The sequence below is a fragment of the Lactuca virosa genome, chromosome 4 (genome assembly GCF_052849685.1).
Source record: "Lactuca virosa cultivar CGN04683 chromosome 4, Lactuca_virosa_CGN04683_v6, whole genome shotgun sequence".
Classification (NCBI taxonomy): domain Eukaryota; kingdom Viridiplantae; phylum Streptophyta; class Magnoliopsida; order Asterales; family Asteraceae; genus Lactuca; species Lactuca virosa.
In genome coordinates this window covers 262487618-262504268 of record NC_136429.1, presented here as the reverse complement: position 1 = coordinate 262504268, position 16651 = coordinate 262487618, and positions in this window count along the sequence as shown.

Genomic DNA, 16651 nt, shown 5'->3' with positions numbered 1-16651 from the left:
AAGATCTGGTTTCTGCTCATTTACACTTTCAGCTTTTACAGAAAAAAATAGACAAGTTCTGTAAAGACTCTTCTCTAACTCTAGTAAAGTTCCATATTTATAGGAACAGTGAAATCATACAAAAAATACTAAGGCATTGGCAATTAAGCTTCGTACGAAATACACCTTAGTAAATAAACATTACAAAACATACGAAGAATGGATCATTAGCCTACTATACAAGAATGGATGATTTACACAATCAACCCCATATATTTAATTAGTCTCTTTTTGATCACTTAATTAATTCCAAATTAACTCTTGATGAATACTAATTAAATAATATTATTAATATATTAGAACTTATAATATATTAATAAACCTTAAATTTCCTTTCTCTCATTTGGTCTATCGAAGTATTGCAATGCCATGCAACCCAAATGGACCATGCCAACCGGGTCAAGTACATACCAGAAATAGTTATGGACTTAGACACCTTATCCAACAGTCTCCCACTTGGATAAGTCTAATAACTATAGCTGCAAGTATGACTTTAGGAACCGATCAGCAATCGTAGCTCTTTCAAGGTCTCGCGGAACTGAGATGATGATGATACGCCATTTAAGATAAGTGATCATATAATCCTCTGTTCTGGATATCAGCCGGACAAAATACATGGAACAATGTCTTACTTATTGTCCAACAGTCTGTTTCCCGATTTTTGATTTGTTTGACATAGAACTTAATCGAACACATCGATTTAGTTCTGACCGGGCCCGGTACATGGGTCAACAATCGAGGGGCCCAGATATCGCTTCTAATCCAAGAAGGAACAGATAAACTTCGACTCATATGCTTGTTCTACTACTTGTTGAATTATACATAAAGGCACGTTTTATAACATCGAGTTACCAATGCGTTTTCGTACAATCAATGTATAACCAACTCATGGTCAACAACTCATATATCTAGGTTTGAAGACTTATATGATATTACCTTCTCACAATCACTCGAGATAAATTCCATGAAGTGATACAGGTGAGCGTTGGTTGAATCCAATACTCAGAACTTTTGAGCACTCATGAGTGTTGTAGAAACTTTTGCTATGTCCAACATCTTAGACATCTACAAGCCAACTCATGACAGTCTTGATTCATATCTACTTCCAACATATGACCGACTGTGGAGAATTTGAATAATATGATGTGCCATAACATAATTATTCTGGAAGTCAAAAAATGCACAATGAAATGATAGTAAACGATTGACAGAAGATAGCAACACTTAACTTATAAATAAACAACAACTTTTATTTATCATCAAATGTCAATTACACTTTACAAATTTTAAAGCTATCTAACTACTAAAACTAATATCATCCTTCAGCCCTATGCGTCTTGCATGCTGGAGATGCTTAACCCTACCTAGTCCCTTCGTGAGGGGATCTGCTAGGTTCTCATCCGATGATACCCTCTTTGCCATGAGGAGTCCTTCTTCTATTCGATGTTTGATGAAATGGTATTTTCTGTCGATGTCTCTGGATCTCCCGTGATCCCTTGGTTCCTTGGCTAAGGCAACTGCACTTTCACTATCACAGAAAATCTCTATAGGCTCCTTTATAGCTGGTACAACTCCAAGGTCTCCAATGAAGTTCTTTAGTCATATATCCTCCTTTGCTGCCTCTCTTGCCGCTATATACTCTGATTCACAAGTTGAATCAGCCACTGTCTCCTGCTTGGAACTTTTCCAAGAAAATGCTCCTCCGTTTAAGGTAAAGACCCAGCCTGACTGAGAGCATAAATTATCGCTATCAGTCTGAAAGCTAGCATCACTATACCCTACTACTCTCAAGTCATCACTCCCACTAAGGGTAAGGACCTAGTCCTTAGTCCTCCGCAGGTACTTTAGAATGTTCTTTACCGCAGTCCAGTGATCCTTGCCAGGGTTCCCCTGATATCTGCTGACCATGCTCAACGCAAAGGCCACATCAGGACGAGTACAAGTCATAGAATACATGATTGAGCCTACAACGGAAGCATACGGAACTCGACTCATCTCAGCTATCTCAGCCTCTGTACTCAGGCTCTGAGTCTTACTCAATCTGGCATTACTCTGGATTAGTAACTCTCCTTTCTTGGAATTCTGCATGCTGAACCTATTCAGCACCCAGTGTTGCAGAAATCGGACTTGGCGGCCGATTAATCAGCGATTAATCGTTGGAGGCCTTAAACCGATTACGATTAGGGTGCTTGACGGAAATTGGTCAAAATCGGTCAAAGTCGGGCTTGGCGGTCTTTGGCGGCCCTTGGCAGTCTCGGCGGTCATAGGCGGGAATTTTTTAAAAATATCAAAAAAATTTAATTTTCAAATATTACACCAAAATTTTAATTTTTCAAAATTTTAAGCTTTCAAATATAAAAATATTAAACTAAAATTTTCAAAGTTTTAAGTTTTAAAATTTTAAATTTTCAAATACTTAGTTTTTTAGGGAATATTAATTTTTTATATAATTTTTCTAATAACTAAGGGTCCCCGATTAATCTCCGATTAATCCCCGCCTAGTCCGATTAATCGATTATCGTCAGTCGACCGCCGAGCTACCGCCGACCGATTTTTAGAACCTTGTCAGCACCTTATCCAAGTAGGTACTCTGACTAAGTCCAATTAGTCTTTTACTCCTGTCTCTCAAAATCCTTATCCCTAGGATATAGACAGCTTCTCAAAGGACCTTCACAGTGAAACACTTCCCAAGCTAGGACTTCACTTCCTGCAGAGTTGGGATGTCATTTCCTATGAGTAGTATCATCCACATACAATACCAAAAAGCTAACTATACTCCCACTAGCCTTGACATTTACACAAGACTCATCTTCACTCCTCGAAAAGCCAAACTCTTTGACTTTCTCATCGAAACAAAGATTCCATCTGCAAGGTGCTTGTTTCAATCCATAGATGGATTTCTCAAGCTTACTGTAACACCCAGTTCCAGGTATGCATTTAATTTGAGTCAACTTCATATTTTACTCTTGGACTCGACGAGTTGGAGGCCAACTCATCGAGTAGGATCGACTCCGGGTCGGGGAACTAAGTGACCTACTCGACGAGTCGGAAGACCGACTAGGCGAGTAGGAGCTGTTTGATGGAAACCCTAATTTTAAGGGTTGTCTCCCTATTTAAAGAACTTAACACCCTAGTGGCCTCCTTTATCACTCCCTCAACGTCCAGAAAACCCTAACTCGCCACCTTTAGCCTTGTGAGTGTTTGAGTGTTATTTTTGTGTAATCTTGTGAAATTTCAAGCTTGGGGGAAGAAGAGGAAGAAGAAGGACTTCAAGAGAAGATTATAGATCCAAGAACAACATCAGTTTCTCTTGACTTTCTGGTAATCAAGCCTCATACTTGACTTATAGTTTCTTAGATCTCCTTATGGTCATTTTTATGAAGTTTTGGGTCCAAGAAGCTTGATCCTTGGGACTTGGACGTCCCAAGTCGATTTACACTCAGATCTGGAACCTTGGAGGGTCCTCATGCCATAAAGGTGCCATCTTTTTGGCCATGAGAACCCCAAGTATGAAATAAACCCCATTTTTGGTCCTTTGAGCATAAAAGTCCCATGCATGAACGTAAAGTTCATGACTTTACGTGTCATACCGATCTTAGGAGCCTAGATCTACCTTCTAGATGAGTTTTGCATATCAGAAATCGAGTTATAGACTTGGACATGCATAGAATCGACGATTCGTTCTTGGGACTCGGCGAGTCATGGCTTGGTTCCCAAAACTATTATGATTCAGGGGAGACCCAGTTGAGTTTAGAAGGGATTTAGACGAGTCCTGGGGAGGGACTCAATGAAATAGATATAGCCATTGATCTGGAAACCATGGGACTCGGCGAGTGCAGCAACGTACTCGACGAGTCCAAGGCCATCTCCCAACTTATGAAGATGAACTCGACGAGTTGTTCATACAACTCGGCGAGTCACATATTAGACAAGTTCATAGGATGAATCTAAACTCGACGAGTTCAAGAGGAACTCAGCGAGTCAGATGAAGATTGTCCCGATGTTATGATTGATGGAAAACTCGTCGAGTTCTTGGTAAACTCGACGAGTAGAGTCGGGTTGGGGGTAGATAAGAGGATTGGGACTCGGCGAGTTGAAGAGCCAACTCGGCGATCCAGTCAACTGGGAAGTTGACTTTGACCAGGATGTGGACTTTAGCCAGGGGTAAAATGGTCATTTTACACTAAGGATAGTTATCAGTGTCTCACTAAGGGTCATTATGGAAATTATAGCCGGGGAGTCGCCGGAGCAGCAGCCATATATTTTCCACTCAGAGTTTTAGCAGCCAGTTACGTGAGGTGAGTTTCCTTTCAGTAGGAACGGGTCTAAGGCACCAAGGCCGGCCTGTAGTATGAAATGTTAGTAGCTGAGTGTGGGCGGGGCCCGTATCTCGTAGTATAGTTTGGATATGGAAATATATCTGACTGCTAGAATTAGCTATACTTGTTGTTTGTGTGATACTTGTATGTTGGATTAATATCGGAGTGTGGGCGGGGCCCATATCTCATAGTAGAGGAGGGTGGGTGGGGCCCGTATCTCTTAGTAGCCGAGTGTGGGCGGGGCCCGTATCTCTTAGTTGCCGAGTGTGGGCGGGGCCCGTATCTCAAAATAGCTGAGTGTGGGCGGGGCCCGTATCTCAGAGATAGCAGAGTGTGGGCGGGGCCTGTATCTCCTAGTTGCATGATATAGGTGTATGGTATGTGGTATTTTGGGGGAACTCACTAAGCTTCGTGCTTAGAGTTTTCAGTTTTGGTTTCAGGTACTTCCACTAGCAAAGGGAACGGCTCGGGATTATTGCATGACACACACCACAGTTTCCACCCTGGGAGTTTCACTCTGATATTTTGTTATGAGATTTATACATGAGACAGATTTTATGATATGTTATGATACATGACTCACGATTTTACTTATGATACTAATAGGCTTATGATTTTTATTATGGTTGAAAAATGAAAATTTTGGGTCGTATTTTGGGATGTTTCAAATTGGTATCAGAGTCTTGGTTTGAGGGATTCGGGCACACTTTCGGGTGTGTCTGAACTCAAACTAAGGAAGTAGTATGAAACTTTTAAAAGAAAATCATTTTTACAAAAGGATTTTTTAAATAGAAAAGAACTTTAAAAAGAGAAAAGGGTGTGGTACATGCAATCAGCCGAGCTCAAGTAAGTACTCCCAAATTACCCATACAAGTTTATGCTATGTTATGATTATCAGTTTTATTAGAACAACATGCTAGATTGGGACTAAGGATCTAGGAAGGATGCCTTATGTGCCTGTTATATGAGAACTGCATGCTAGTACAGATTAGTCAGTATGATAGCCAGAGTAGTAGATGCTTGATTATGTGTATTCGATGCTCGAATGCTGCTTGGTTTGTGCTTTTAGGAGTCTTAGTTATCTTTCACTAAGTAGTAAACGAATATGTTACGTACATATTGCAACGAGTAAATAATTTTAGAAGGTTAAGTCTAGCTCTATTTCGCAGCTCTTGCCTGAGTCCAACCGTTGTAGAGAGGGTCTCTCATTCAAAGAATTATCTAGTCTGAGTAATATGTAATAGTATTCGCGAGCTAGTTAGTGAAAGAAAGCAGGGACTTCTTATGCAGCTGATGGCGGAGAGTGGGTTGGTGATTACCCTTGGGCAAGCCTAGGAAGAAGTTTAGTATGAGATCAGTAGTAGTAGTAGTAGTAGAAGGGACTTGGTGGATTCGAGGTAGTGCTTGAGGAAAGTACGGATAGATGTGGAAGGTAGTATGGGCCCGTACTACTGAAAGCAGAGGATCCGTACTCAAATCAAGGAAGGCTGAGATAAAACCAGGGAACTTGTAGTATGTGTGATCCCTCTAGCTATGAGTAGTATTCTGATTTAGTTTTGATGTATTTTTAGAATGGTGGTTTTGCGACCCAGACCAGCAGTCGGCAGTTCAGGTGCCTGAGAGGGATCAGGATCGGGCTCTGGAGCCGGACAGCTAGATGAGCAGACTAGGGAGTTCTTCTCCTCAGAGGTTACTCGCGTTATACTCGAGCAAACTCCTGTGATCTTCGGTACGGTCAAGGAGGGTATTCTAGAGCTTCTGGACGAGAAGCTGAGTGCCTTTCGCACTGAGGTGGCGACCATGATGGGGTCGCGCACGCTCACCTTTAGGGAGTTCAGAGCATGTGTGGCTCCCGATTATCATGGGTCTCGGGACCCCATTGCCAGTACTAGGTGGTTGGCGGATGTCGCCAACGCGTTCCCCACTAGCAGATGTCCTGAGGGGGACAAGGTCAGATTAGCGTCCTGCCTTCTGAAGGACAGGGCGAGAGATTGGTGGGAGGAGGTCGGACAGGCCGTGGGCGATGACGCTGTCACACCCCAAAACCGGAACGGCGGAAACGTTCGTGGGTGGAGGACGTCATGTACAGTATCACAACAAAGCATAGTAGTAAACAAGCAACAACATCATCCATTGCATTAATAATATAATTTCACACAAGTGTGTTCTGTGAAGTTTATAAGACACCAAAAATGTAAATCAAAAGTAAGAGATGAGTCTTGAACGAGCTCCATCTTCTCAAAACCTGGCATCGGTACCTGTCTACTGATGACCTGAGAATACAAGTTATTTTGAAAGAGTTGATCAGCTTTAAAGCTGGTGAGTCCATAAGCATTTTTGTGTCATTGTTTGTATGAAGATGTTTGTAAGTACTTGATGTAAGTTTGTAAATGTTTGTAAATGTTTGTATTTCCTAGAAAATCCTATATTTTCTACTAAACGTAGCCTTCTACCAAGGCATCAAATGAAATGTGTGTTTGTTTCTTGTAAGAGTTTATATTTTCCCAAGTGTGACTATCATTAACCAAAAATATAGTTTTACATTACCTTTTATGTGAAAAGATGACAATGTGAATGCAATGGGGAAATAATAAAGTACTGTAGTGTTGTATTATAGTAACTACTGCTGTACTTTCTACCTTAAACCAATTGATATTTAAGGTATGATGTGACCTGGTTCTACCATACTATCGACTAATAACACGACGATGAAAGATGTCGGAAGAAATGACATTTGGCACCCGTAGACTTACAAGTCCCACTGTAGCGAACAACAAGGTGTAGGATAGTCAATCCAGTATAGATCTATACGCAAATTCACGCTCTCCTTTTAGGAGATTCTGGCTACAAATCGGGCCATGACAGGTGATGCCATGCCCCGAACGACGGTCCATATTTATGTTATTGTATATTTGTATATGTAATGAATGTACTAGCTGTATTGTATGTTCTCTCTGTCTAGTATGTATGTTCTATCTGTATGTTATCATAGTATTCCTTCTCTGTATGTTATTGACTCAAGTATGAACTGACTCTTTGTATGTTTCATTGTTCTTGTAATAGTATTAGTAACTTCCTAAACTATACCTATTATAGTTTACTAGCAATATTGTTTGTATAAATGAACATGATTGTATACCCTTGCTACCCAAAGGTATTTTGAACTGATTCTTTGTATGTTTCATTGTTCTTGTAATAGTATTAGTAACTTCCTAAACTATACCTATTATAGTTAGTAGAAATGTTGTTTGTATAAATGAACATGATTGTATACCCTTGCTACCCAAAGGTATTTTGAACTGATTCTTTGTATGTTTCATTGTTCGTGTAATAGTGTTAGTAACTTCCTAAACTATACCTATTATAGTTTACTAGCAATGTTGTTTGTATAAATGAACATGATTGTATACCCTTGCTACCCAAAGGTATTTTGAACTGAATAAAGGAACTTTTATATCTATATAGATATACATAATATATAACTAAGATTCAATCGACCTTCGGACAAACAACCGATGCCCTAAGACCACAACCAAACGAGGAACAGGAAGTAAGGTGAGCTATCAGTCCTAAGTCCTTTCAATTCTTACTTATATAACTATATCTATATAGATATACATTTGACAAAATATAAGCTTAAAAGAGTTTAATAAAAGTATTTAACATGTAAAAGAGTTTGTAAAAACGATTTGAAGTAGTTTGCTTGATAAAACAGTTTGAAAAGTAAGAAAATCCATTTGTTTGGTATTCATTAATCACATGTGATTGATATAATAACTATAATAATTCAACTTGTATCCCCCCCCATAAAAGCATTTAAAATCATTTAAAAGGTTGATTAAGGGGTATGAACTCACCTGTAGTGAGTGGTTTGGATGGACGGATGGTATAGGATGCTAGGTGTCAAGTGAAGACTTGAGCACACACATTGATCCTATTTAACATATAAAGACACATATATGTATCTAATTAGTGATTTAACAACTAATTTATCAAGTATAGGCACCCTAGAACATGGAAAACACTTTGATTCAAGTGTTATAAGTACTAAAGGGTTGCACCTAAGGGTTGTATGGCTTTACATTTCAGTTTATGGCCCATGGTAATTACCACATGAGTTTACGGCCAAGGGGTAATTTCCCCATGAGTTTACGGCCGTAAACTCATGGTATTATGTACCAAGTTGTTGTATGAGGTCTTATAAGTCCCAAGGAAGTGTTCTATGATTAAGTCTAAGCCTTAGGAAGGAAAGGTGGCACATACGCACCCTTAACTAGTGTTTACGGCCCAAGGACCATTTCTCCATGAGTTTATGGCCGTAAACTCATGGTATATTGCACCATTTGGAAGTTTAAGGTCCTTAGTTCAAGTTGGAAGTGTTCTAGACTTGGTTCCAAGGCTTTGGAAGAGATTAGGGCTTATTTGCCCCATTTATTAGGGTTTACGGCCCAAGGTGATTTCCTTGGCCGTAAACACCTTAAGGTCTTATGTTCTTGATGTTTTCTAGGTGTAATCTAAGTGATTCAAGCACACAACAAGCTAAGGTAAGAGTACTTACAATATAGAAGCTTGAATGGGTTTTTAAAGTCCAAGAACACTAGTGTGTGTTCTTGGTGTTCTTGGTGAAATGAAGAAAACTTGAAGATCTATCAAAATGGAATGATTTCATGGATAAAATCGAAGGGTTGTACTAGATAAAGTGTTGTAACAACAAATCAAGGGAAGAAATTCTTACATTTTTGGAAGACTAAGATGAAGATCTTGATGATAGTTGAGAGAGAATGGGAGTTCTTTGACTTGAAAATGGTAAAAATGACTAAAATGGCTAAGTGCCATATTTATACCCTTAGAGTTTACGGCCGTAAACTCCATGTTATGGCCGTAAAATCCAAACTCTAGGAGTTTTGAGGCTTAAATGTTGCATAAACAACTCTAGAGTATCCCTCCTATAATTACCTCTTGAAGTACTAGGCTTTAGAACACTCAAACGGCTCTAAACAGTGCTAAAAGTTAACAGAAATGAGTCTGACTTCTATTGCAGTGAATGGTTGTATAAGATAGAAATTTTGAGTTATCACAGACGCAGTATTGGATGCGATGACCTGGGGTGATTTCACGACCAGGTTCAAGGCCGAGTTCGCACGTGTTATTGAAGTGCATCAGCTTGCTAGGGAGTTCCAGGACCTCCACCAGACGACGGAGACTGTGGCGGAGATTACCACCAAGTTCCGGGAGAGGGCCCTTCTTGTTCCGCAGTATGTGGCGGACGAGGAGATGAAGAAGGCCCGATATCATGAGATGTTGCAGAGAGATATACGTCAGTTTGTGAGCCGCTCCAGCTGCAAGACGATGGAGGACATGATTGCGAGGGCTTGTGAGAGGGAGATAGATTTAGAGATGGAGAGGAAGAGGAAGCCAGAGTCGGTATCTGGCATGGAGGGCTCGGGAAAGAAGCCCAAGATAGATTCCCGAGGGAAGGGCCAGCAGGGCCGAGGCCGCTGCGGCAAGTGTGGCAGGTCGCACGAGGAGACGTGCAGGGCGGAGAGTTCGGGCTGCTTCAAATGCGGCCGAACTAGGCATGTGAGCAGAGATTGTACCGCTACTTCTACCACTACTGCCACCACAACATCTGATCTGATTTGCTTCCATTGCAATCAGAGGGGACACAAGAAGTCCCAGTGTCCGATTTTACCATCAGCAGGAAAGGCGGTGGCACCCGCTCCTGCTACTATGAGGATTACAGACGGCCGCCAGGGCTGGGCTGAGGCGCCAGTGGCGAAGAGCAGAGCCTTCCAGTTGACAGCAGAGGAGGCGCGAGCGACTCCAGATGTGGTTACTACTATGTATCTTCTCCATCTTCTTATTATCATTTTATTTGATTATTGCTTATGTTATGTATATCTGCATAGGGTCGTTCCTAGTGAACGACATTTCAGCTATGGTACTTTTTGATTCGGGGGCTACCCGATCATTTGTGTCGCTTGCACTTAGAAAGAGATTTAACAGAGCTCCGGGGGAGGTGGATTGCCCACTCGACGTGGAGATAGCAGACGACAGGACCGTCAGGGTCGCGAGAGTTCATAGAGGATGTACATTGCGGTTATTTGATGAGCAGTTTCTAGTAGATTTGGTTTCTATTCCCTTGTAAGGGAACAAGGTTATAGTGTGTATGGATTGGCTGAGTTCCAATGGAGCAATGATTGATTGTGAGATACAGTTGGTGAGGGTTCGCACTCCTAGTGGGGGAGAGTTAGTGATTCAGGGCGAGAGGCCACAGCGCGGACCGATTCTTTGTTTAGCAGCGAGAGCGAGACTCTATTTCCAGCAGAGTTGCGTAGGGTACGTCGCCTATGTTATGGATACTCGGGATAAGGGTAAGGCGACGGTTGATGATGTACCGGTGGTACGAGAGTACCCGGATGTATTCCCGGAGGACTTGCCTGGGATACCTCCTGGGAGACAGGTTGAGTTTCGGATTGACCTGGTTCCTGGTGCGGCTCCGATAGCCAATGCACCATATCGGTTGGCTCCTCCCGAGATGCAGGAGTTGTCTACGCAGCTGCAAAAGATGCTAGACAAGGGTTTTATCAGGCCGAGCAGTTCACCATGGGGAGCCCCGATCCTGTTTGTGAAGAAGAAGGACGGGTCGCACCGTATGTGCATTGATTACCGAGAGCTGAATGAGGTAATGGTGAAGAAGCGTTACCTACTCCCGAGGATAGATGATTTGTTCGATCAGCTTCAGGGAGCATCTTGGTTTTCCAAGAATGATCTACGGTCCGGATATCACCAGATGCGGGTCAGAGATGATGATGTGTAGAAGACCGCTTTTAGGACCCGCTATGGCCATTATGAGTTTGTGGTGATGCCGTTTGGGCTCACCAATGCTCCAGCGGTGTTCATAGACCTCATGAACCGCGTGTGTAGGCCGATGCTGGATCGGTCTTTAATAGTATTCATTGATAACATCTTGGTCTATTCCAAGACAGAGGAACAGCACGAGGAACACCTGAGGGAGGTGCTAGAGACCTTAAGGAGGGAGAGGCTTTTCACAAAGTTCTCCAAGTGTGAGTTCTGGTTGCGCGAGGTGCATTTTCTGGGGCACCTTGTCAACCAGAGGGGTATATTAGTTGATCCGACCAATATAGAGGCCGTGATGCAGTGGGAGTCCCGAGGTCTCCATCCGAGATTCGGAGCTTCCTAGGCCTGGCAGGGTACTACAGGAGATTCATCCAAGATTTCTCCAAGATAGCAGTACCATTGACCCGACTGACCAAGAAGTCGGTAGTGTTTCGCTGGGGTCCTGAGCATCAGACAACCATTGAGACGCTCAGGCAGCGATTCTGCGAGGCACCGATTCTTACCCTACCAGAGGGAGTAGACGACTTCGTAGTTTACTGTGACGCTTCAATCACATGCATGGGGGCAATACTGATCCAGCAGGGGCATGTGATAGCTTATGCCTCGAGGCAGTTGAAGCCTCATGAGGCTAACTACCCGACGGGGCAGTGGTGTTCGCCCTCAAGATCTGGCGACATTACCTCTATGGGGTCCAGTGTACTATCTACACGGACCACAAGAGTTTGAGGTACCTCATGGATCAGCCGAACCTGAACATGAGGCAGCGTCGGTGGTTAGATGTGGTAAAGGATTATGACTGTGAGATCCTTTATCACCCAGGCAAGGCCAACGTCGTGGCCGACGCTCTGAGCCGCAAGGCGGTAGCGGCTCCGATCCGAGATATGTGTCTGCGGATGACAGTGGTTACTCCATTACTGGACCAGATCCAGGAGGCACAGGTCGAGGGCCTGAAGGAAGAGCGTCAGAAGTCTGAGCAGATTGTAGGCCGGGTGGCCTCGTTTGATTTCGATAGCCGAGGGTTGTTGACCCTGCATGGGAGGGTCTGGGTTCCGTACTGGGGCGGAGTGAGGCAGATATTGATGGATGAGGCCTACAAGTCCAGGTTCTCCATCCATCCAGGGGCGACGAAGATGTATCGGGATCTTCGCCCGGATTATTGGTGGCCCTGCATGAAGCGGGACGTCGCTTGGTACGTTGAGAGGTGCCTGACCTGCAGGAAGGTCAACGCGGAGCACCAGAGGCCGCACGGCAAGATGCATCCATTTGATATTCCCAAGTGGAAATGGGAGGATATCAGTATGGATTTTATCACAAAGCTTCCCAGTACCGCACGTGGGGTTGATTTGATATGGGTCATCGTGGATCGATTGACCAAGAGCGCTCATTTTGTACCGATTCAGGAGAGCATCTCGGCCGAGAAGTTGGCTGAGATTTATGTGCGAGAGGTAGTGGCACATCATGGAGTGCCTGTCTCAGTGGTGTCAGACCGAGACGTCCGGTTTACTTCTAGATTTTGGAAGCGGTTTCACGACGAGATGGGTGCTCGTCTCCATTTCAGCACCGCTTTCCACCCTCAGATGGACGGGCAGAGCGAGAGGACAATTCAGACTCTCGAGGACATGCTTTGGGCATGTGTGCTAGATTTCGGTGGCAGTTGGGATACATATCTTCCATTAGCGGAGTTTTCGTATAACAACAGCTACCACTCCAATATAGACCGGCCTCCCTTGGAGATGCTCTACGGGAGGAAGTGTAGGACCCCAATCTGCTGGGGTGAGGTCGGTCAGCGAGTCATGAGGAGTACAGAGGTGGTACTCAAGACCACAGAGCGGATTCAGCAAGTCCGAAGCAGGCTCCAGAACGCTCAAAGTCGACAGAAGAGTTACGCCAACAAGCGGCGTTCGAGCTTGGAGTTTCAGGTAGGAGATAGGGTCCTCCTGAAAGTGTCGCCCTGGAAGGGTGTTATCAGGTTTCGGAAGCGGGGCAAGCTGGGTCCCAGATTCATTGGTCCGTTTAGGGTTCTGGCCCGGGTGGGTCAGGTTGCTTATCAACTAGATCTTCCAGCAGAGCTCAGCCAGATCCACAGAACCTTCCATGTTTCTCAGTTGCGGAAGTGCTTAGTGGATGAGTCAGCAGTGGTACCCCTTGAGGACATTCAGGTTGACGATAGCCTGAACTATATCGAGAGACTAGTGGCGATTTTGGATCGCAAGACGAAGGAGCTGAGGAACAAAAGGGTAGAGTTGGTTAAGGTGCAGTGGCAGCACCGCAAGGGTTCAGAGTGGATGTGGGAGCCCGAGGAAGATATGAGGGAGCACTACCCCGAGTTGTTTTCGGAGACAACATACTTCAAGGACGAAGTCTAAGACAAGTGGGAGAGAATTGTAACACCCAGTTCAAGGTATGCATTTAATTTGAGTCAACTTCATATTTTACTCTTGGACTCGACGAGTTGGAGGCCAACTCGTCGAGTAGGATCGACTCCGAGTCGGGGAACTAAGTGACCTACTCGACGAGTCGGAAGACCGACTCGGCGAGTAGGAGCTGTTTGATGGAAACCCTAATTTTAAGGGTTGTCTCCCTATTTAAAGAACTTAATACCCTGGTGGCCTCCTTTATCACTCCCTCAACGTCCAAAAAACCCTAACTCGCCACCTTTAGCCTTGTGAGTGTTTGAGTGCCATTTTTGTGTAATCTTGTGAAATTTGAAGCTTGGGGGAAGAAGAGGAAGAAGGAGGACTTCAAGAGAAGATTCTAGATCCAAGAACAACATCAGTTTCTCTTCACTTTCTGGTAATCAAGCCTCATACTTGACTTGTAGTTTCTTAGATCTCCCTCTGGTCATTTTTATGAAGTTTTGGGTCCAAGAAGCTTGATCCTTGGGACTTGGACGTCCCAAGTCGATTTACACTCAGATCTGGAACCTTGGAGGGTCCTCATGGCATAAAGGTGCCATTTTTATGGCCATGAGAACCCCAAGTATGAAATAAACCCCATTTTTGATCCTTTGAGCATAAAAGTCCCATGCATGAACGTAAAGTTCATGACTTTACGTGTCATACCGATCTTAGGAGCCTAGATCTACCTTTTGGATGAATTTTGCATATCAGAAATCGAGTTATAGACTTAGACATGCATAGACTCGACGAGTCGTTCTTGGGACTCGACGAGTCGTGGTTTGGTTCCCAAAACTGTTATGATTCAGGGGAGACCCAGTTGAGTTTAGAAGGGATTTAGACGAGTCCTGGGAAGGGACTCAACAAAATAGACATAGCCATGGATCTGGAAACCATGGGACTCGGTGAGTGCAGGAACGTACTCGGCGAGTCCAAGGCCATCTCCCAACTTATGAAGATGAACTCGACGAGTTGTTCATACAACTCGGCGAGTCACAGACTAGACAAGTTCATAGGATGAAGCTAAACTTGACGAGTTCAAGAGGAACTCGGCGAGTCAGATGAAGATTGTCCCGATGTTATGACTGAAGGAAAACTCGTCGAGTTCTTGGCAAACTCGACAAGTAGAGTCGGGTTGGGGGTAAATGAGAGGATTGGGACTCAGCGAGTTGACGAGCCAACTCGGCGAGTCCAGTCAACTGGGAAGTTGACTTTGACCAGGAAGTGGACTTTAGCCAGGGGTAAAATGGTCATTTTACCCTAAGGATAGTTATCAGTGTCTGACTAAGTGTCATTGTGGAAATTATAGCCGGGGAGTCGCCGGAGCAACATCCAGATATTTTTCACTTAGAGTTTTAGTAGCTAGTTACGTGAGGTGAGTTTCCGTTCAGTAGGAACGGGTCTAAGGCACCAAGGTCGGACCGTAGTATGAAATGTTAGTAGCTGAGTGTGGGCGGGGCCCGTATCTCGTAGTATAGTTTGGATATGGAAATATGTCTGACTGCTAGAATTAGCTATACTTGTTGTCTGTGTGATACTTGTATGTTGGATTAATGTCGGAGTGTGGGCGGGGCCCGTATCTCGCAGTAGAGGAGGGTGGGCGGTGCCCATATCTCTTAGTAACCGAGTGTGGGCAGGGCCCGTATCTCTTAGTATCCGAGTATGGGCGGGGCCCGTATCTCGAAATAGTTGAGTGTGGGCGGGGCCTGCATCTCAGAGATAGCAGAGTGTGGGCGGGGCTCGTATCTCCTAGTTGCATGATATAGGTGTATGGTATGTGGTATTTTGGGGGAACTCACTAAGCTTCGTGTTTACAGTTTTCAGTTTTGGTTTCAGGTACTTCCAGTAGCAAAGGGAAGGGCTCGGGATGATCGCATGGCACACACCATAGTTTCCACTCTGGGAGTTTCACTCTGATATTTTGTTATGAGATTTATACATGAGACAGATTTTATGATATGTTATGATACATGACTCACGATTTTACTTATGATACTGAAAGGCTTATGATTTTTATTATGGTTGAAAAATGAAATTTTTGGGCCGTATTTTTGGGATGTTTCACTTACACACTCTATTAGGGTACTCTGTGTTGACAAAACCCTCTGGCTGACTCATGTAAACATCCTCAACCAACTTTCCATTGAGGAAAGCGGTTTTGACATGCATTTTCCATATTTCATAGTCCTGAAATGCAGCAATGGCTAACATAACCCTAATAGACTTAATCTTTGCTACTGGTGTACATTACCATTCATGTCGGTTTTCTTCTTGAAGATCCATTTGCACCTGACCGTCTTACAACCTGGTACATTGTCAACCAAGTTCCAAACTTGATTGTCATACATGGACTGTATCTCGCTCTCCATGGCCTATTTCCATTTAGCAGCCTCAGGGTCTGCCATGGCTTTCGTGTAGCTGTTAGGTTCATCCAGACTTACCAGTGTGTTATCACTGATAAGTGTATCACCTTCCGCAGTAATATGGAAACCATAGTAATTCTCAAGTGCATTCCTAACTCTCATGGAACGCCTCAGAGGTACAGACTCATCTGTCGGATCAACAGGAGTTTCCTCCTCAGGTTGATTGTTAGGGTTTGAGGTTCCTTCACCACTTGACTCTTGAATTTCTTCAAGGTTAATTTGCCTCCCACCGTTTCCTTGGCTTATGAATTCTCTCTCGCGAAAGACTCCTCTCCTTGCTACAAAGACCACATTGTAATTGGGTCTGTAGAAGAGGTAACCAAAGGATCTTTGTGGGTAGCCGATGAAAATACACCTCTCACTTCGAGGTTCGAGCTTATCGTGAGTCTCGCGCCTCACAAAAGCCTCGCAACCCCAGATCTTTATGTGGTCCAGATTGGGAACTTTTCCAGTCCACATCTCATGAGGTGTTTTGGCAACCTTCTTTGTAGGGAATAGATTAAGGATATGGGCGGCAGTTTCTAAGGCATACCCCCAAAATGAGATTGGTAGCGAAGCTCAACTCATCATGGAACGAACCATATCCAACAAGGTTCGATTGTGCCTCTCAGCC